The 17,169-nt window shown below is 41.2% G+C and overlaps 1 protein-coding gene and 2 long non-coding RNA genes across 3 annotated transcripts in view; 2 read left to right on the top strand and 1 right to left on the bottom strand.

Annotated features, from left to right (window-relative positions):
- The window catches only part of LOC146757493 (uncharacterized), a gene marked incomplete at its 5' end in the record, with an annotated part of 360,734 nt that overhangs the window by 209,189 nt on the left and 134,376 nt on the right, over window positions 1-17,169 (bottom strand). The gene's annotated exons all lie outside the window — the stretch shown is intronic.
- On the top strand, window positions 2,806-6,762 carry LOC146757500 (uncharacterized). The gene is made up of 3 exons (XR_014936133.1): window positions 2,806-2,938; window positions 3,573-3,692; window positions 6,642-6,762. It is a non-coding gene; the product is annotated as an uncharacterized LOC146757500 (long non-coding RNA).
- On the top strand, window positions 7,115-16,754 carry LOC146757499 (uncharacterized). The gene is made up of 2 exons (XR_014936136.1): window positions 7,115-7,451; window positions 16,594-16,754. It is a non-coding gene; the product is annotated as an uncharacterized LOC146757499 (long non-coding RNA).

Below are 17,169 nucleotides of genomic sequence, written 5' to 3'. Positions count from 1 at the left end.
GCAAGGAAATAAAGAATAATATGGGGATTTCTGGTGGTTTTGTTGTACATCCCTCAGAATAGCATCTGAATAATTTATTGCTTCAGCATCTGATTATGAGAAGCAAGCTGAAATTCAAAAGTAATTGTTTAAATCTTGTCACTGGTCTAGATAGATTTAAGAGTCTATTTACAAATGGAAACCAACAGGCAGGGCATGGATTAAGCTGTAATTGCTGTTTCCATGAGATGTGTAACAGTAATGTTCTTTGTCTCTTTATTTTTAACATAAGGCTAGAAAATATTCTTTCTGAGAGTTCTGCCCTTGTACTGAATTTGAAAAAAGATTTGCAGAGGAAAGAAGAAGAGTATGCAGATCTAAAAGACAAACATTCTGATGCCGAGAAACAAATTCAGCAACTACAAAGCGAGGTTTGTAGTCAACTGAGATATTTTTTTCTGTAAGATTATGCTTGGCTTTCTGCTTTTAAAACTTCTCAAACTTTAACTATGAAGCTGGAAATTTCACACTAGTGTGGCTAGCAGCATATCTTAGGTAAAGTTGCCATTGAAGCTCTAGAGGGGAGCAGAAGTTAAAACATGGTTTCACATAGATAATGAAGAGAGGAAAGTAAAGTTGGTTGGTAGTCTGGAATAAGGTTTGTGAAGAGAATAGCTAATCTGCCTCTGGAAGGGACTTGTTATTATCTCTACGTTACTGGTGACTTGCCATTGGTATCCGTGGTAACTCCAAAGCCTAAAACCTAAGTCTTGTGAAAAAACGCTGATAACTGGGAAGAAGAATGCTATTTACTTGAAGAGAAATAGACTAATTTCCAGAGGCTCTTTAGTATAAGCATGTATATTTTTTTTCTTCAATTTCAGCTTCAGTGATGTTAATAGTTAAAATTTAATTATTAAACAAGAAGATATCTTAAAACCCATTTTGCAGGATCTTAGTCTGAAAGTTTATTGGGTGTGCTTGGGGTGGAAAATTGAAGCTTAAAAATGAATTCATGTCTTCCTTGGTAACCTTGCACTTGCTGTCGTTTTCCTACTCAGCACTTGTTTGTGAATTCCTCTTTATTTAACAAAGAAGTATTTGGCCAGGTTGGATTACAGAAGTCTTTTAATGAACCGTGAGCTGTGCTTACATTACAGGTGTCCACGATGCGTTCTGTGGAGGAATCCCTCAGGAACAGGATGGATGAACTTGAAAGGATTAATAACCAGTTTAAGGATGAGCTGGATTATAAAGACTATAATATCCAACAACTTAAACAGGTATTTTTCTTGCTCTTAATTTTTATTAAATGAATGATGCAGGTTTTCCAAACAACAGGAAAAGGTAAAAAAAAAAAAAAAAAAATTGGAGTAAAATGAAAGTGGCCAACTGAAATTAGTGGTAGACCATGAAAGATATTCAAATAATTAGTCACTACATAGCACTGGCAGATTGCTTTAAATACAATAATCTGCATAGTAAATACATATGTAATACATGCATATAACCTGATCTTGTTGAGTGACATCACGATATGTTAATTGAAATGTCTTACCATAAACTCTTTTTATCAGCTTGAGTCCTTATTTATGCTATATGAAAAACTTATTAATTCTAGGCTGTCTTAAAGATTCTGCTTGTTTCTACTGTGTATGCTTTTCTTTCAACATGAAATACAGGAGCTGGAGGAAAAGGACCATAATATTCAAAAGTGGCGTGAGGAGAGAGATCAGTTAGTAGAAGCTTTGGAAGAACAGCTCAAAACTTTGGCTTCTAATGCCATACAAAAAGAGACAGAAATAGCAGAACTGAGACAATCTGCCTTAAAGGATTCAAGCAAGGTCAGCTCTCCTTTCCTCCTACCTGATTAGCTACCCATAAATTCTGTAAAACTCCTGTACCTGCTCTTTGTATTCTGGGTGTGGTTCTGTTCTTGAACACTGTCGTATTGACATCATGTGCAACTAACCAAAAAAAGCACCAGCTTTTATTTTTGTTCTTCAGAAACAGAATTTCTGTTAATTACTAAAATTTCAATTTTTTCAGTTGTTCAGATAAGCAGATGTCGGTTTGATGCTTATGATCCTACAGTCATACTGGACATCTGTAGCTTTTTCTGATACTTCACAGCATTTCCGGATCCCAAGCTAGGCTCAATACTCAGACAGTAGTTCTGTCTCAGGTTTCTTACTTTCTTTGCTTTCTCTGAGGTAGTATCTACAATGGCATGAAAAGACAGAAGGGGACGTGGAGAGAGATTAAGGGAAGCATCAAAAAGCAAATGGGGGATGATCTCTGGAAGTTGCATTTCTTATTTCAACATCCAGCTTTTAATCAGGATAGCCAATCTAAGCCGTAGCATAGAATTTCAGAAGCTAAACAGAAGACTAAATGAGTTGTGCTCTTTTGAGAATGTTTGGATTCACTTTCTCTGAGAAGAAAGATGTTCTCATAGCAAAACTTCCCCTACAACTGCCGACTTTCTCACAGTACCGAGGATTTGGGAACAAATAAAAGCTCGGGTTATTATATCTTAAGGGAGATGAAGGCTGAAGCACATAAGTAAAATAGAAGAATCAAAATATATTGTATTACAACTTCCCAGGCAATTCTGTGACTACTGCACTTGTAACAGTGACCGTACAAATCCGTGAAATGTTACTGTTCTTGAATAGTTAAGTGTTCTAGCCTGCAATTCTAAAACTGATGCTACTAAGTAATTGCAATACTGCTTGTGTGTGTTAATTCCTTTTGCCAATCCCACAACTCAGCAGTTTTTACTGTTTATTAGGATAATGCAACTGTGATAGAAGAGTTAAGAAAAGAACTGGCTGACAAAGATGACTTTATAAAGGAATTAAAACAACGCATTAACCACAGTAGCCCTCAGTGTTTGCCAGAAATACCTTTACTTGAAGAAAGACAGAGTAGAAGGAATGACTCTGTAAATGAAAAGGTATGATTATATTTATAGAAAGTCAGTACTTAACATCTTGTTAACCCCTTTTTGTTCTTCTGTTTTCCTAGGAGATACTGGAGCTAGAATCATTTTTCTTAGCATATAGTCCTTTAACTACATATTCAGTGATGAGTACTTGTTGGTTCTTTTTGTCTTCCACTCAAACATGAGCTCTCATCTTCTCAAAAATATTTTACTTACTAGAACACCATCTCTCTGTGTACATTATGGAACTTTTCCATGCAGTTTTCCATGTATTCGTATGTGGATGCTGAAGATTAGGCAGAGGTTTAGCCTTTGGTGTTCTAACATAGCAGCTGTGAGCGTGCAGAGTATGGGGGGAATGGATGACAAAACGACCAGCGTTACAGATTTTGTCCCTAAATAATGTCTCGCTTTCTCTCTTTTGGAGGCAGAATACTGCCTGAGACTGTTAGTGAGACCCAGTAGGGTGTATCTGAAGATCACACAATGAATAGATGTTACTACCTTCCCACACTTGTGCTGTGTTTCAGCTTACGTGTTCATGTGGCGTCTGTGCTTGAGGTTTTACACTGTAACTTTAGAAAACTCGAGATATTTTGGAGGTCTAATGCATAGCCTAATCTTTACTCCTTTTAAATATTTACAGCCTAGGAAACAACAAAGCAAAACTAAAACTGGAGAAAGTATTCCATTAAGATGCAAAGCTGAAGACAATTATTTGTCACGTCCATGTACTAGGAGCCTCACTTCATTAAATGAATCTGAGGTTAGTATGAAACTTCAGATCTGAAAATGTTGTGATTGTATTGCTTTTGATAAGGAATGAGTAGGAAAAGATCTCATGTTCTCTAAACAATTCCCAAGTTTTGATTTATTTATCCCTTTCAAGGTGATCAGATCACCTGTTTTTATAGCCTTTGATAGGAATAAAAGCTGTTGAAACAATTGTGTGATGCATTTTTGTCAGGTGCTGTTGAAAACTCTCCTCATGTTAATGCTTATGAAGTGGCTCATGATTAGATAAGTTACTTGGAAAAAATTCATGGAGCCACTGAAACGGGCACAGCAAATTGAACTTATTTTCTTCCTCTGCAGGATTTCTGGATATTGTTTTGTTAGCAGATGATGTTAATCATTCCTATATAAGTTTTTAATTGCTAACTTTCATAAAATAGCAGTTACATATATTTTAAAAACAAAGTATTTATTAACCAACTTAATTCTTGGAAATACAGTGGGTGGTGATACTCCATTCAGATTCTTAGCAGAGCCTGATAAAGTGGCTCTGACTACTTTTTGTCTTTCTACAATCTTTGGTAACTTTTTGAGAGGAAGAAGACTCCCCTCAGGGGGTTGGAACAGTGTAAGTAGTAAAAGCTGCTAGTCTGTGTTTGGGACACTGGAGTTTGCTAGTTACTAGCAGCAGTAGAAGCAGCCATCTACCATTTTCTGATGTCCCCAGCAGCCTGTCTTCCATGTGTTCAACCAGCATCTGAACTCATTTTTGATATGCTAGCTGAATTCCTGCCATAGAGAAGGAGGAGTCCAGGTGATCTCAGTTCTGACTTTGTTGTTCCTGTTGAGAAAAACAGGATTGGGTGGATTGTGGACAGTAAGTGCTGCTGGGGAAATGCATACTGACATTTCCCTGTCACTTAGCTGTGCATTTGCTGCCATTTGACCATGAGCAGGTACATGATAGCCTTCAGCTTAAGTACGGTGTCATTGCTTGAATGTCTGTATTCTCTCCAGGGAAAAGATAGCAATGGAGTTCTTTAATGACTTGTACTGGGCTTGCACCTTGCCAGCTGGACCTTACTTATGTAAATAACATCTCTAGTGTAGAAGAGGAAGGGCAAATTCCCTAAGATTAAGCTGGAAGTTAATTGAACACTTGAATCAAATGCTCCTTTTCCTGCCCAGTTCTGACACAGCAAAGTTGAGATGAAGAAAATCGTGTCAGTTCTACCACCATTCTCTATTAAAAAAAAGTGTAGTTGTCTGTGCCCTTGAAAAAAAATGACTTGTAAAGTATCAGGCTCAGTTTAACATGGAGAACTTTTTTTGTGATCATAGATTGGAAATAATTTTAAATGTAACAAGAAAGAAGGGTAAAACTCTGCTGTAACTGAAATAGACTCCTTCTGTTACAAGTGTTCTTACAGCAGGAAAATCGAATGCTTACATATCCTTTTCCAGATGCTTTATAGCTTTTTAATCTCATGGCTACCTTAACACTTGCACTTAAAATTCTTCTGTGCTATCAGGAGCATTTGGAAACTGTCCTCGACTCTTCTGGAGTGTCCGCAGAAAATGGCAAAACTAGTCGGTTCCCAAAACCGGAGCTGGAAATCCCACTGACACCTTTGCAACCTGATCAGATGGAGATAAAGCAGCACGGCAGCATGATACCTTTAGGAGTGAAAATGCCTAAGGCAAAAAAGAAAAGAAGTGATGACATGGATGAGGTATGACCTAGACCCAACAGAAAACAAAATATCTGATGCCTTTTTACCATTCTCATTTAAGCATTAAAAAAATGCTATTTCTACCTCAGTAAAGTAGTTGAAGAATTTAATCAATGAACTGCTTTAATGAACAAAACTAATAGCCAAGCTCAGTAATAATGGTTTAAGAGAAGGGAATTTCTCTTAACTCCATTGTGTATTTTCTTTGAAACCTGTAGACATAAATCAGCTTTTTAGACATTAGGAGATGTCTAATACTGATATCTTAATGTCCTGTTTTTATAATTGAATGCTTATTTATTATTTGATTTACAGTGGAATAGTTACCACTAGCAGATACTTCCCTACTATTAGCAAAAGTGTTTAAAGTGTTCACTTTTGTGACATCAGTTGTTCTTTCCAAAAGAATCATGGCTGAAACTTGTCTTATTTTCCCAGGATTTTGTGAAAAGTGAGAACACGAAAAATACAAAATCTGTCATGGCTTTTAATTCACCCTCTGCAAGTGACGAGAAAGTGGTTGGTTTTTGTTCTAGTTTTGAAGCTAGCTTGGGACTTCCTGTAATTGTGTGGTCACACGGAAGAAGCAGTGTCTTATCCTTATGTGTATACCTGAATGGGAATCTTACGTGCTTATGAGCTCTTCCTATTAAATTCCATAAGCTAACCAAAGGGTAAGTCAGTCTGTCCCCAGAGCGTGTAATGGCTGTACTGTGTAATGATTTGGAGGGAAGGATATTGCACACTGAATAGTTGGGAAGAGAAGCTTTAGTGTATTATCGTGTGCTTTTGTAAGTGAAGCCCTTGTATTAAACTAAGGTTCATATCATTAATATGCATGGCAGTTATTAAAAACAGATGTTCACATGTGATAGCAGTATCCTTGGCATGGTCAGAGTATGAGTAGTAGATTTTTCCCATCTGTTGTCTTCTGTTTTGTATGTTTGTTTATTTTATGTAATTAGAACAGCTTATGTAAGAAACAACTCCACAGCTTGGGAGCTACTTTTAAAGAAACTACTGCCTTATTAAGAAACTTTAAGAAACGTATGCCTTGAAATAGCTGAGATTTTGACAACTCCCTAAAGGGTATAAAATTGTCTACATTACTTGCCGTTGTGGTATCATCAGCATAATGAACAGAGATGTCAGTAGTAAAGCTCAAAATGTCAACTTAAAATAACGTTGAACTAAAATGAAGTTTAAACAATGCTCTTGTTTCACATGTTCACATCTCTGTTGAACAGAAATCCGGAAAAGACTACTTCCTGAGAAAGCGAGTACATGCTTCAAGACTGACTAAAAAGAAGGATGAAACACTGCAAAAAGTTGGAGATTTTATTCAAAGCTCTCCTTCTATTATACACTCTAAAGGTTGGTGTAGAATAAGTTTTATTCCATGTTTTCTAGACATTGTAGAATGGCTTGTTTCTGCTGTAGGCTATTAATGTATGTGTTCTTAGAGAACTTGTCTGCCATGTTAAGTTGTCCTTTGATTTATGAAGTAAATGCATTTATTCGTCTCTTCAGAGATTCATTATTACATTTGTGAAAACCTACAAGTATACAGAGAAAGTTGGTTCTGTCTTGTGCTTCTGTCAGCACGAAAGTTAGGCCTGTTGTTTAACTCCTGCTGAAGTTTCTGACTTCCAGCGACTTCTGAGCCATGATTGTCTTTCATACTCCATTTTAATGCGTGCTTTAAGCTGCTGTACCTGAACCTATAAACAGTTTCAGCTATAGAAGCAATAAAGAACCTCGATGAACAAATACAATTTCTGAGTATTTTCACTTAAATTTTACGTGTCATTTATAAATCAAGTTTGTTACGAAGCTTTTTTTGCATTCATTGATTTAAAGACTCACAAAACCAGTAAGTTGATTGGTTTATGTATCAAAACAAATTTCTTCTAGCCAAGAAGCTGATGTCAGCAGTAAGTTCTCCTAAATCAAACGAACCTGAAAGTCTCGAAGAAGGAGAGACCAAGCCAAAACGATGCAAAAGGAAGCTGTATTCCACTGTCGTTTCTGGCCCTCTAGATATACCTTCTTCTTCGGTAAGCGATTATACTGTAGTCTTGGCTTAAAATAAACTACTAAGGAGTCCAAACAGACTGGAGGTTTCATCTATTTGCAGGAGGAGGTTGAAAGTACTGAGGTATTTCTTTATTCTACCAAGTCATTCTTGTTGGTCTTCCTGCTGTTCTGTTTTAGTTTGTCCTCAAAGATCTCAGTGTTTGGCTGGCTTACAGTTTACTAAGTAGGTGATGTAGCAATCACGGAGCTGTCTTCTAATTTGGAATCATAGATAATTTCAGTGTGTCGGAGTGGGATTATTCTACTACACGCTTTTCTAGAGCACAACTTAGACAGCTTTTTAGGTATGCTTAAACTAAGATCTCCTGTCTAAGCCAACTTGCAAAGGATCTGATGTGCCAGTTTCATGACTCTGTCGGCAGCTATTGTGCTAAGAACATTCTTGCTCTGTTGGAACTGCATCTTTTAAGTATATTAGAGTCCTTTTTCTGTTCAGCATAGTGATCATTTGCCCATACTGTAATATCCCCCTGAATTTTTTGATGATTTGACGAATGATAGTGTCATGGTTTAATAATTTTGTAATTTTTGCTATCAGTATTCCACATCATAACATCATTTAAAGCATGAATAATTTTACTGAATCTGCAACTTACAGAAGAAGACTACATCTCCCAGGGAACAACACGATGGGTCACGGGACCTGGACTCTATATTAACTCTGTCGCAGAACAGACTGACGTCTTTCGAGTTCTGGCGTTCAGGGGAGTGTGTGGGAGCCTTCACCGTCTCGCCTAAATTTCACAGTAGGCCTCTCGGTTACGGGACTCATTCTCTCTCCTATTTTGCTTGATTCGTTAGCCCAATTTTCAATTTTCAATTATATTGTATTATATTGTGTTATCCGGTATTTCGATATAGTATTTAGTAAATAAGTGTGCCTCCTTAGATCGTTGCCGCTGTTTTCTTTTCCTAATTAACTTTTTCCTTTCGGCCCAGGGCCCCTCCGGGGCCCACGGCCCCTGTCACGGACGCAGGTGGATTTTTAGTTCAAACCGTGACAGATTTTGGTGGAGAATGCGGGCATATTGAGTTGCTGTTTTTCTGTGTTTTCTTCTGTTGCTCTTTTAGCTTTTAACAGAGCTACAAGTTGTTTTTCTTTGTTAAGGAGCTATCTTAGGTTTGCGATTCTGCACCTGCGAGCTTGACCTTGAAAGTCCAGGCGGACTGCCAATACTCCGGTATATTTTATAAACACTGCTGAGCTTTGTTTTCTTTTAGTTTTTTTCTCTCTATTGAAGAAAAAAGAAAAAAAAAAAAAGAAAAAAAAATGTTCCCTCTAGTAAGTTTGTTCTACCAGGGACTGCATTTCATTAGTTCCTCTTTTGTGATGCTCCAAACATATTGGAGCATGTTTAAGCTAGCCACTTTTTCCTATGGAATTGTAAACATGTATAATGATTTGAAAGCATGGTTATCAACGCTTACTTGGTATCTGCATGCAGCTCCAGAGGGAGCAACTAATGCAACTAATAGTACGGAAATGGTGGTTTTTGAGCGTGCTCTTCCTTTTTTCTTTGCATCCTTTAAGCAGTCTTCGACTGACCAGTTGTCCCAGTGGACCACACTGTCAATCTTATTAATCTCCCTGAATTTACTGTTGGTTATTGTAGTGATCTCACTCAGTATCTGGATTTATAACCTCAGGAGGAAGTCTTCCCTAGAATTAGAGAATACTGAGTGGCAGGGAGTGTGGAGAGACTTTGGAGAGACTTTTAGAAGACAGACATCTTTAGTGTCATGGAGCTTTACTCCTGAACACTTAAAGAATCCCAAGAGTTTGACCGCATATTTGAGACAGGAATGTTGTGGCTCAGGCAGATCTCAGGAGGCACAAATGACTTGGGGCCTAGCTAATGCTTATCGGGCCTTATTTAATACCATTTCTGAGAGGGAAGTTTTTGATGCTGAGAGAGGGAGTCTCAGGGCTGAGAATGAGAGTCTCCTTGATGAGAGAAATAACCTCCTACAACAACGAGACTCATTCTGGTATGAGAAAGAGAGTCTCAGAGCTGAGAGAGAAGACCTCCTACATCAACGAGACACATATTGGTATGAGAAAGAATCCCTGCAATCCAAACTCAACACTCTTCAGTCCGAGCACAACGCTCTCCAGTCCGGGCACGGCACCCTCCAGTCCGAGCACAACGCTCTCCGGTCCGAGCACGACGCTCTCCAGTCCGAGCACAATGCTCTCCAGTCTGAGCACAACGCTCTCCGGTCCGAGCACGACACTCTCCAGTCCGAGCACAACGCTCTCCGGTCCAAGCACGACACTCTCCAGTCCGAGCACAACGCTCTCCAGTCCGAGCACAACGCTCTCCGGTCCAAGCACAACGCTCTCCAGTTCGAGCACAACGCTCTCCAGTCCGAGCACAACGCTCTCCGGTCCGAGCACAATGCTCTCCAGTCCGAGCACAACGCTCTCCGGTCCGAGCACAATGCTCTCCAGTCCGAGCACGGCACTCTCCAGTCCGAGCACAACGCCCTCCAGACTGAGAATAGCTGCCCCCAGTCTGAGCGCGACATTCTCCCGTCGGAGCGTGACACCCTCCAGACTGATTACAACACCCTCCAGTCTGAGCACAACATCCTTCAGTCCGAATGTAACACCCTCCGATCTGAGCGAGATGTCCTCCGGTCCATGTACAGCGACCTCAAGGTTCAGTTCGATGCTATCAAGATCGATCGTAACAACCTCCAGACCATGTACGATGCCGTCCAATCTGAGCGCAACACTCTCCAGTTCAAACACGACGCGCTCGAGTCCGGGTTCGACACAATTCAGTCCAAGTACAACGCCCTCAGGGCTGAGTTCGACACCCTGGAGTTCGAGCGCGATCTCCTCCGATCCAAGCTATGCACCCTCCAGTCCAAGGGGAACATCCCCAAGTCTGAACCGTATGTACCACACCTTGACCAACTACCAGGGGCACCAGATACAATGTTGGTTGCCCCTGTAAGAGGGCGAAAAGTAAAACAATTTTCAACTCAGTTAGAGAAAATGCAGAAGGAGTTAGAAGAGCGGAGGGAGTTAGGAGAGCAGGACTCAGGAGAGCAGGGGGACTCAGGAGAGCAGGGGGACTCAGGAGAGCAGGGGGAGTCAGAAGACCAGAAGAAGTTGGAGGAGCAGAGGATGTTAGAGGGGTATAAGAAGATGATAGAGGAGCAGAAGAAGTATGAGGAGCAGAGGAAGTTAGGAGAGAGGAAAAAGAAGGAGGGTTACCTAGAGGAAATGATACAAGAGTCAGAGTCAGATGAAGAGGAGCCAAAAGTTAGATTTTCTTTACGAGAATTTCTCGAGTCCAAACTTATAGATGGGGCAGCCTCATCAACACAGTTACCACCATCAACACCTGGGACTCTTGATAGAGCAAAAGGTGAGCAAAGTATTACGACCATTATTGATAGATCTTTAAAACTGAGTGAAATTCGGGATCTAAGAAAGGATTACACACGTCAACGAAAAGAACATATGGTCACTTGGTTACTTCGATGCTGGGACAATGGTGCCAGCAGTGTGTGGCTTGATGGCAATGAAGCTCGCCAACTGGGTAGCATTTCCAGAGATGCACGTGTGGACAGAGGTATTGGCACATGCCAAGATCAGTCCTACACCCTCTGGAAGCGGATGTTGATAGCGGTAAGAGATAGATTCCCCTTTAAACGGGACTTGGAGCCTGAGAAAAGGAAATGGACTGATATAGAGAAAGGCATCCAAACTTTGAGAGAAAATGCTCTGGTGGAAATGCTATACAGCTCCCACTTCAACCGCAATGACCCGAACCAATTACATGATCCTGAGATAGTCCGTGTACCACGACAAATGTGGCGTGACTTTACAAGGGCTGCTCCAGAAAAGCATGCCAGTGCACTTGCATTAGTATATGGCCAAGGGGAAAGGAAACCCCTTGTTAATGAACTAATTGCTAAACTTCAGGAGCTTGAATTATTTATAAGCACTACAGAAGTTAATCGTTATACTTCAGCCATTGTCAAAATAGCTGAAAGGTTAAACAGAATGGAGGGAACACAAAATGATATTATTGACATGTTGACTAACATGCCTGATGTAGATGGATCCATGGTGGTACCAGATGATGGGGACCAGGATTCCCACGATCGCCTATTGAAAAAGCTAAACAACATGAGTTCCTCTCGACCCGTATCATCGAAAATCTCAACCATAAAAAAGAGAGGTCCTCATATTCAAGCAAATGACAACGATAAGACCATACGTTTTGCTTTGTTGTATTTCTTGCGTAATCATGGGGAGGATATAAAGAGGTGGTATAATTCATCCACTTCTGCACTTCAGGCACGAGTGAAAGAATTACAGTACAAAACAACCACCAAGGCGAACTCTTCCAAAAGGGGGAAAGTTCCAGTTGCTGCAAGCCACCGAGGTAAACAATAGAGGGGCCCTGCCCCCAGCCAGGGGGGGGAAAGGGACAACAGAGTACACTGGACTGTGTGGATTAAGTGGCCTGGCACATCTCAACCACAGAAATATAGAGCCTTGGTGGACACTGGTGCACAGTGCACCCTAATGCTCTCAAGTCACCAAGGGACACAACCAATATATATCCATGGAGTGACTGGGGGTTCTCAAGAATTGACTATGTTGGAGGCCGAAATAAGCCTCACTGGTAAAAACTGGCAAAAACACCCTATTGTGACTGGTCCAGAGGCTCCATGTATACTGGGAATCGATTACCTTAGGATGGGACATTTTAAGGATCCCAAGGGGTATCGATGGGCCTTTGGGATAGCTGCTGTTAACACAAACGGTGTTAAGCAGCTGTCAACTTTACCTGGTCTGTCAGATGATCCTTCTGCTGTGGGGTTGCTCCAGGTAAAAGACCAAGTGGTACCAATTGCCACCAAAGTGGTTCACAGACGGCAGTACCGCACCAATAGGGACTCATTGCTCCCCATTCACAAGCTAATTCGCCAATAAGAAAATCAGGGAGTGATTAGCAAAACGCACTCGCCTTTTAACAGCCCCATATGGCCAGTGCGTAAAACCAGTGGGGAATGGAGGCTGACGGTAGATTACCGTGGCCTGAATGAAGTCACACCTCCATTAAGTGCTGCTGTACCAGACATGCTAGAACTCCAGTATGAATTGGAGTCAAAAGAAGCTAGGTGGTATGCCACCATTGACATTGCTAATGCCTTCTTTTCCATCCCATTGGCTGCAAAATGTAGGCCACAGTTTGCTTTTACCTGGAGAGGTATTCAGTATACCTGGAACCGTTTACCTCAGGGGTGGAAGCACAGCCCAACAATTTGCCATGGATTGATCCAAGCTGTTTTGGAACAGGGTAATGCTCCTGAGCACTTGCAGTATATTGATGATATTGTAGTGTGGGGCCATACAGCAGCAGAGGTTTTCCAGAAAGGAAAACAGATAATCCAAATTCTTTTGAAAGCTGGTTTTGCCATTAAGAGCAGCAAGGTGAAGGGGCCTGCCCAGGAAATTCAGTTCTTAGGTATAAAATGGCAAGATGGACGTCGTCACATCCCAGCAGATGTGATTGACAAAATCACTGCTATGTCTCCGCCCACCAACAAAACAGAGACCCAATCTTTTCTGGGAGTAGTGGGCTTTTGGAGAATGCATGTCCCAAACTACAGCCACATAGTGAGCCCCCTCTATCAGGTAACACGGAAGAAGAATAATTTCTCATGGGGTCCTGAGCAGCAGCAGGCTTTTGAGCAGGTAAAACAAGAGATAGCCCGTGCCGTGGCCTTGGGGCCAGTACGGACGGGACAGGATGTGAAGAACATCCTCTACACTGCTGCTGGAGAGAAAGGTCCCACTTGGAGTTTGTGGCAAAGAGCCTCAGGAGAGACCCGAGGCCGACCCCTGGGATTCTGGAGTCGAGCATATAAAGGGTCTGAGGAGCGCTACACTCCGACTGAGAAGGAGATCTTAGCCGTGTATGAGGGGGTTCGGGCTGCTTCTAAAGTAGTTGGGACAGAGGTTCAGCTTCTTCTAGCACCTCGCTTGCCAGTAATAAACTGGATGTTTAAAGGACAGGTTCCCTCCACCCATCATGCTACTGATGCCACTTGGAGTAAGTGGATTTCATTAATTACTCAACGAGCTCGAATGGGAAAACTCAGCCGTCCTGGAATTCTAGAAGTGATCATGGACTGGCCTGAGAGTAAAAAAATTGAAAAACCACCTACAGAAGAGGTATCACGTGCTAAAGAGGCACCACCATACAATGAGCTACCAGAAAACGAAAAGAAATTTGCCCTATTCACAGACGGATCATGTCGTATTGTAGGGAAGCATCGCAGATGGAAAGCTGCTGTATGGAGCCCCACACGACAAGTTGCAGAGGCCACTGAAGGTAAAGGAGAATCAAGTCAATTTGCAGAGGTAAAGGCTGTTCAGCTGGCTTTAGATGTAGCTGAACGGGAGAGGTGGCCAATGCTTCATCTTTATACTGATTCATGGATGGTGGCAAATGCCTTATGGGGGTGGTTGCAACAGTGGGAAGATGATAATTGGCAACGAAAGGGTAAACCTGTTTGGGCTGCTGAACTGTGGAAAGACATTGCTGCCCGAATAAGGAACATTGTTGTAAAAGTGCGCCATGTAGATGCTCATGTGCCTAAAAGTAAGGCTACTGAAGAACATAAAAATAACCATCAGGTTGATCAAGCTGCCAAAATTGAGGTGGCTCAAATAGACTTGGATTGGCAGAACAAGGGTGAATTATTCCTAGCTCGGTGGGCCCATGAGACTTCAGGTCATCAAGGAAGGGATGCGACATACAAGTGGGCCAGAGACCGAGGGGTGGACTTAACTATGGACGCTATTGCTCAAGTTATTCATGACTGTGAAACATGCGCCATAATTAAACAAGCCAAGAGGATGAAACCTTTTTGGGGGGAAGGGCGATGGCAAAAGTATAAATATGGAGAGGCATGGCAGGTTGATTATATCACCTTGCCACGATCTCGCAATGGTAAGCGTTATGTACTCACCATGGTGGAAGCAACCACTGGGTGGCTTGAAACATACGCAGTACCCCATGCTACCGCCCGAAGCACCATATTAGGGTTGGAAAAGCAAATCCTGTGGCGGCATGGCACTCCAGAAAGAATTGAATCAGATAATGGGACTCATTTCAAAAATTCTCTTGTAACCACTTGGGCCAAAAATCATGGCATTGAGTGGATTTACCATATTCCCTATCATGCACCAGCTTCTGGTAAGATTGAACGATTCAATGGGTTGTTGAAAACTATGTTGAAAGCAATGGGTGGTGGAACGTACAAAAACTGGGAGAACCATTTAGCAGAAGCCACCTGGTTGGTCAACACTCGAGGATCTAGTAATCGCAATGGTCCTAACCAATCCAGCTCCCTACGTACCGTGGAGGGAGATAAGGTTCCTGTAGTACACATAAAGAGCGTGTTGGGAAAGACGGTTTGGGTCCTTCCAGCGTCTGGAAAGGGCAAACCTCTCCGGGGTACTGTCTTTGCCCAGGGACCTGGGTGCACGTGGTGGGTGATGGACAAAAATGGGAATGTTCAATGTGTACCACAAGGGAATTTGATGTTGGGGGAGTGCAGCCAATGATTTTCCTGTAAATATATAGGTAGAGTCTCAGAAAAATATTTCAATTAGATACAGAATAGTTCAATTATGTATAGGACTTAAGATAGAGTGGATTAATGTTAAGGAAACGCTTTTTCTCTATATACCTTAATTAGGCATTCTGTAAGCAAGTTTTCCATCTGGACTCTATATCCTGCACTGGCCATGCATGTGTAGAGCACACATGGAAAGAAGTATAAGTCAAAAGGGAATCTGCTGTGGTGGCTGGGAAAGGATGAGTGCACCTTGATGTGGGGGACGCCCTACTAGCGCTGCCTTTCCCCTCTACCGCTGACATGTTTTCCTTTTTCTGGCAGTTTTGCCATTTTCTCAAAATTAATAAATAGTAGGTTAGGTTATAGAGTTTTGTTCTCAACTTAGGGATTTGTAAGGAATAAATATAAATTGTTGAGAAAAATAAGGTTGCTGATTATTCACAATTATACATATGAGTGTGTATGTATGTATAAACATAATGTAATGATGTAGAATAAGGGGTGGAATGTCATGGTTTAATAATTTTGTAATTTTTGCTATCAGTATTCCACATCATAACATCATATAAAGCATGAATAATTTTACTGAATCTGCAACTTACAGAAGAAGACTACATCTCCCAGGGAACAACACGATGGGTCACGGGACCTGGACTCTATATTAACTCTGTCGCAGAACAGACTGACGTCTTTCGAGTTCTGGCGTTCAGGGGAGTGTGTGGGAGCCTTCACCGTCTCGCCTAAATTTCACAGTAGGCCTCTCGGTTACGGGACTCATTCTCTCTCCTATTTTGCTTGATTCGTTAGCCCAATTTTCAATTTTCAATTATATTGTATTATATTGTGTTATCCGGTATTTCGATATAGTATTTAGTAAATAAGTGTGCCTCCTTAGATCGTTGCCGCTGTTTTCTTTTCCTAATTAACTTTTTCCTTTCGGCCCAGGGCCCCTCCGGGGCCCACGGCCCCTGTCACGGACGCAGGTGGATTTTTAGTTCAAACCGTGACAGATAGGGGCAGAAACCAAAATGTTATATTTTTTTTGTTAGAGGATGAAGAAGATGAGAATTTCTTTTCTCACTGTAGTTCTGAGAACATGGAACTGAACCGAGAACTGAAATTCTGGGCAAGTCATAGCTACAGGGATTGAGGCTAAAAATGTTTTCTGAACGCTTCATGTTTCACAAAACAAGTATTATAATACTCTTTTGAAAACAAGTATTTCAAAATAAAAGCTGCCTTCAGGCTTTCCTCAGATGTGTGTGCTTTTTTAAGATAAACAGGATTTTGTACATTCTCCATATTTGTTCCTTGTGATTAAGCTGCATTAAAATGATCTCGGTATCCCATAGTTTTCTGAATAAAATATAATAAGCAAATGCCATTCTGAAATCCATTTAGGGGAAGAAATATGTTTGCGTGGGTCAAGAAGAGCTTGTCAGTCTTGTGTGAAAAGATGAGTAACTTTTGAAATGTTTTCTTCAGGAATCTGAGGAACAAAAGAAGGAAAGTGATCATCTGATCACCAAGCGACGGCTGAGATCCAGAACAGCTAAAAAACCTTGAAGAAGCATGTTTGTTCCCCTTTCTCAGGACGTACTTTTATCGTATTATTAAAACTGGTTGTTAATAAACAGTAACAGTTACTCCGTTGTGTTCTTAAATTTGTATATAGGTGTTTGTTGCAGAACGGCGGGAGAAAAGCAGACGACCACACCTGTCATTGACATATGATCAGCGAATCTCATTTATTCCTTGGCTGCGTGAACCTTTATAATACGGATCATTAGCTCATACATATTGCAAAAGTGGAGCTCATCATTGGTTCCCAATTACATACCATCCCCGAGTATCTTAACAGCTTGTTGTTATCAACTGAAAGCTACTCCCTTGCTGAGTTCCCAGAACCATGGCTAGTTTCTCACCATCCCAGAGCATCTTGTTATTCTCACTGCCCTTGCAGGTGGCATGACTGTTAGATTAACTGCACCGTGTTTACGACCCTTCTCAGCTAACTAACTGTAAAAAAACACTCTCTACACATGATAAGCATCATTTCTG

This window comes from Coturnix japonica, chromosome 20, assembly GCF_054131305.1.
Source record: "Coturnix japonica strain WE chromosome 20, WE-NBRP24, whole genome shotgun sequence".
NCBI classification, from domain to species: Eukaryota; Metazoa; Chordata; class Aves; order Galliformes; family Phasianidae; genus Coturnix; species Coturnix japonica.
The sequence above is the reverse complement of the archived record's forward strand: the minus strand, read 5'-3'. Positions and strand labels throughout refer to the sequence as shown.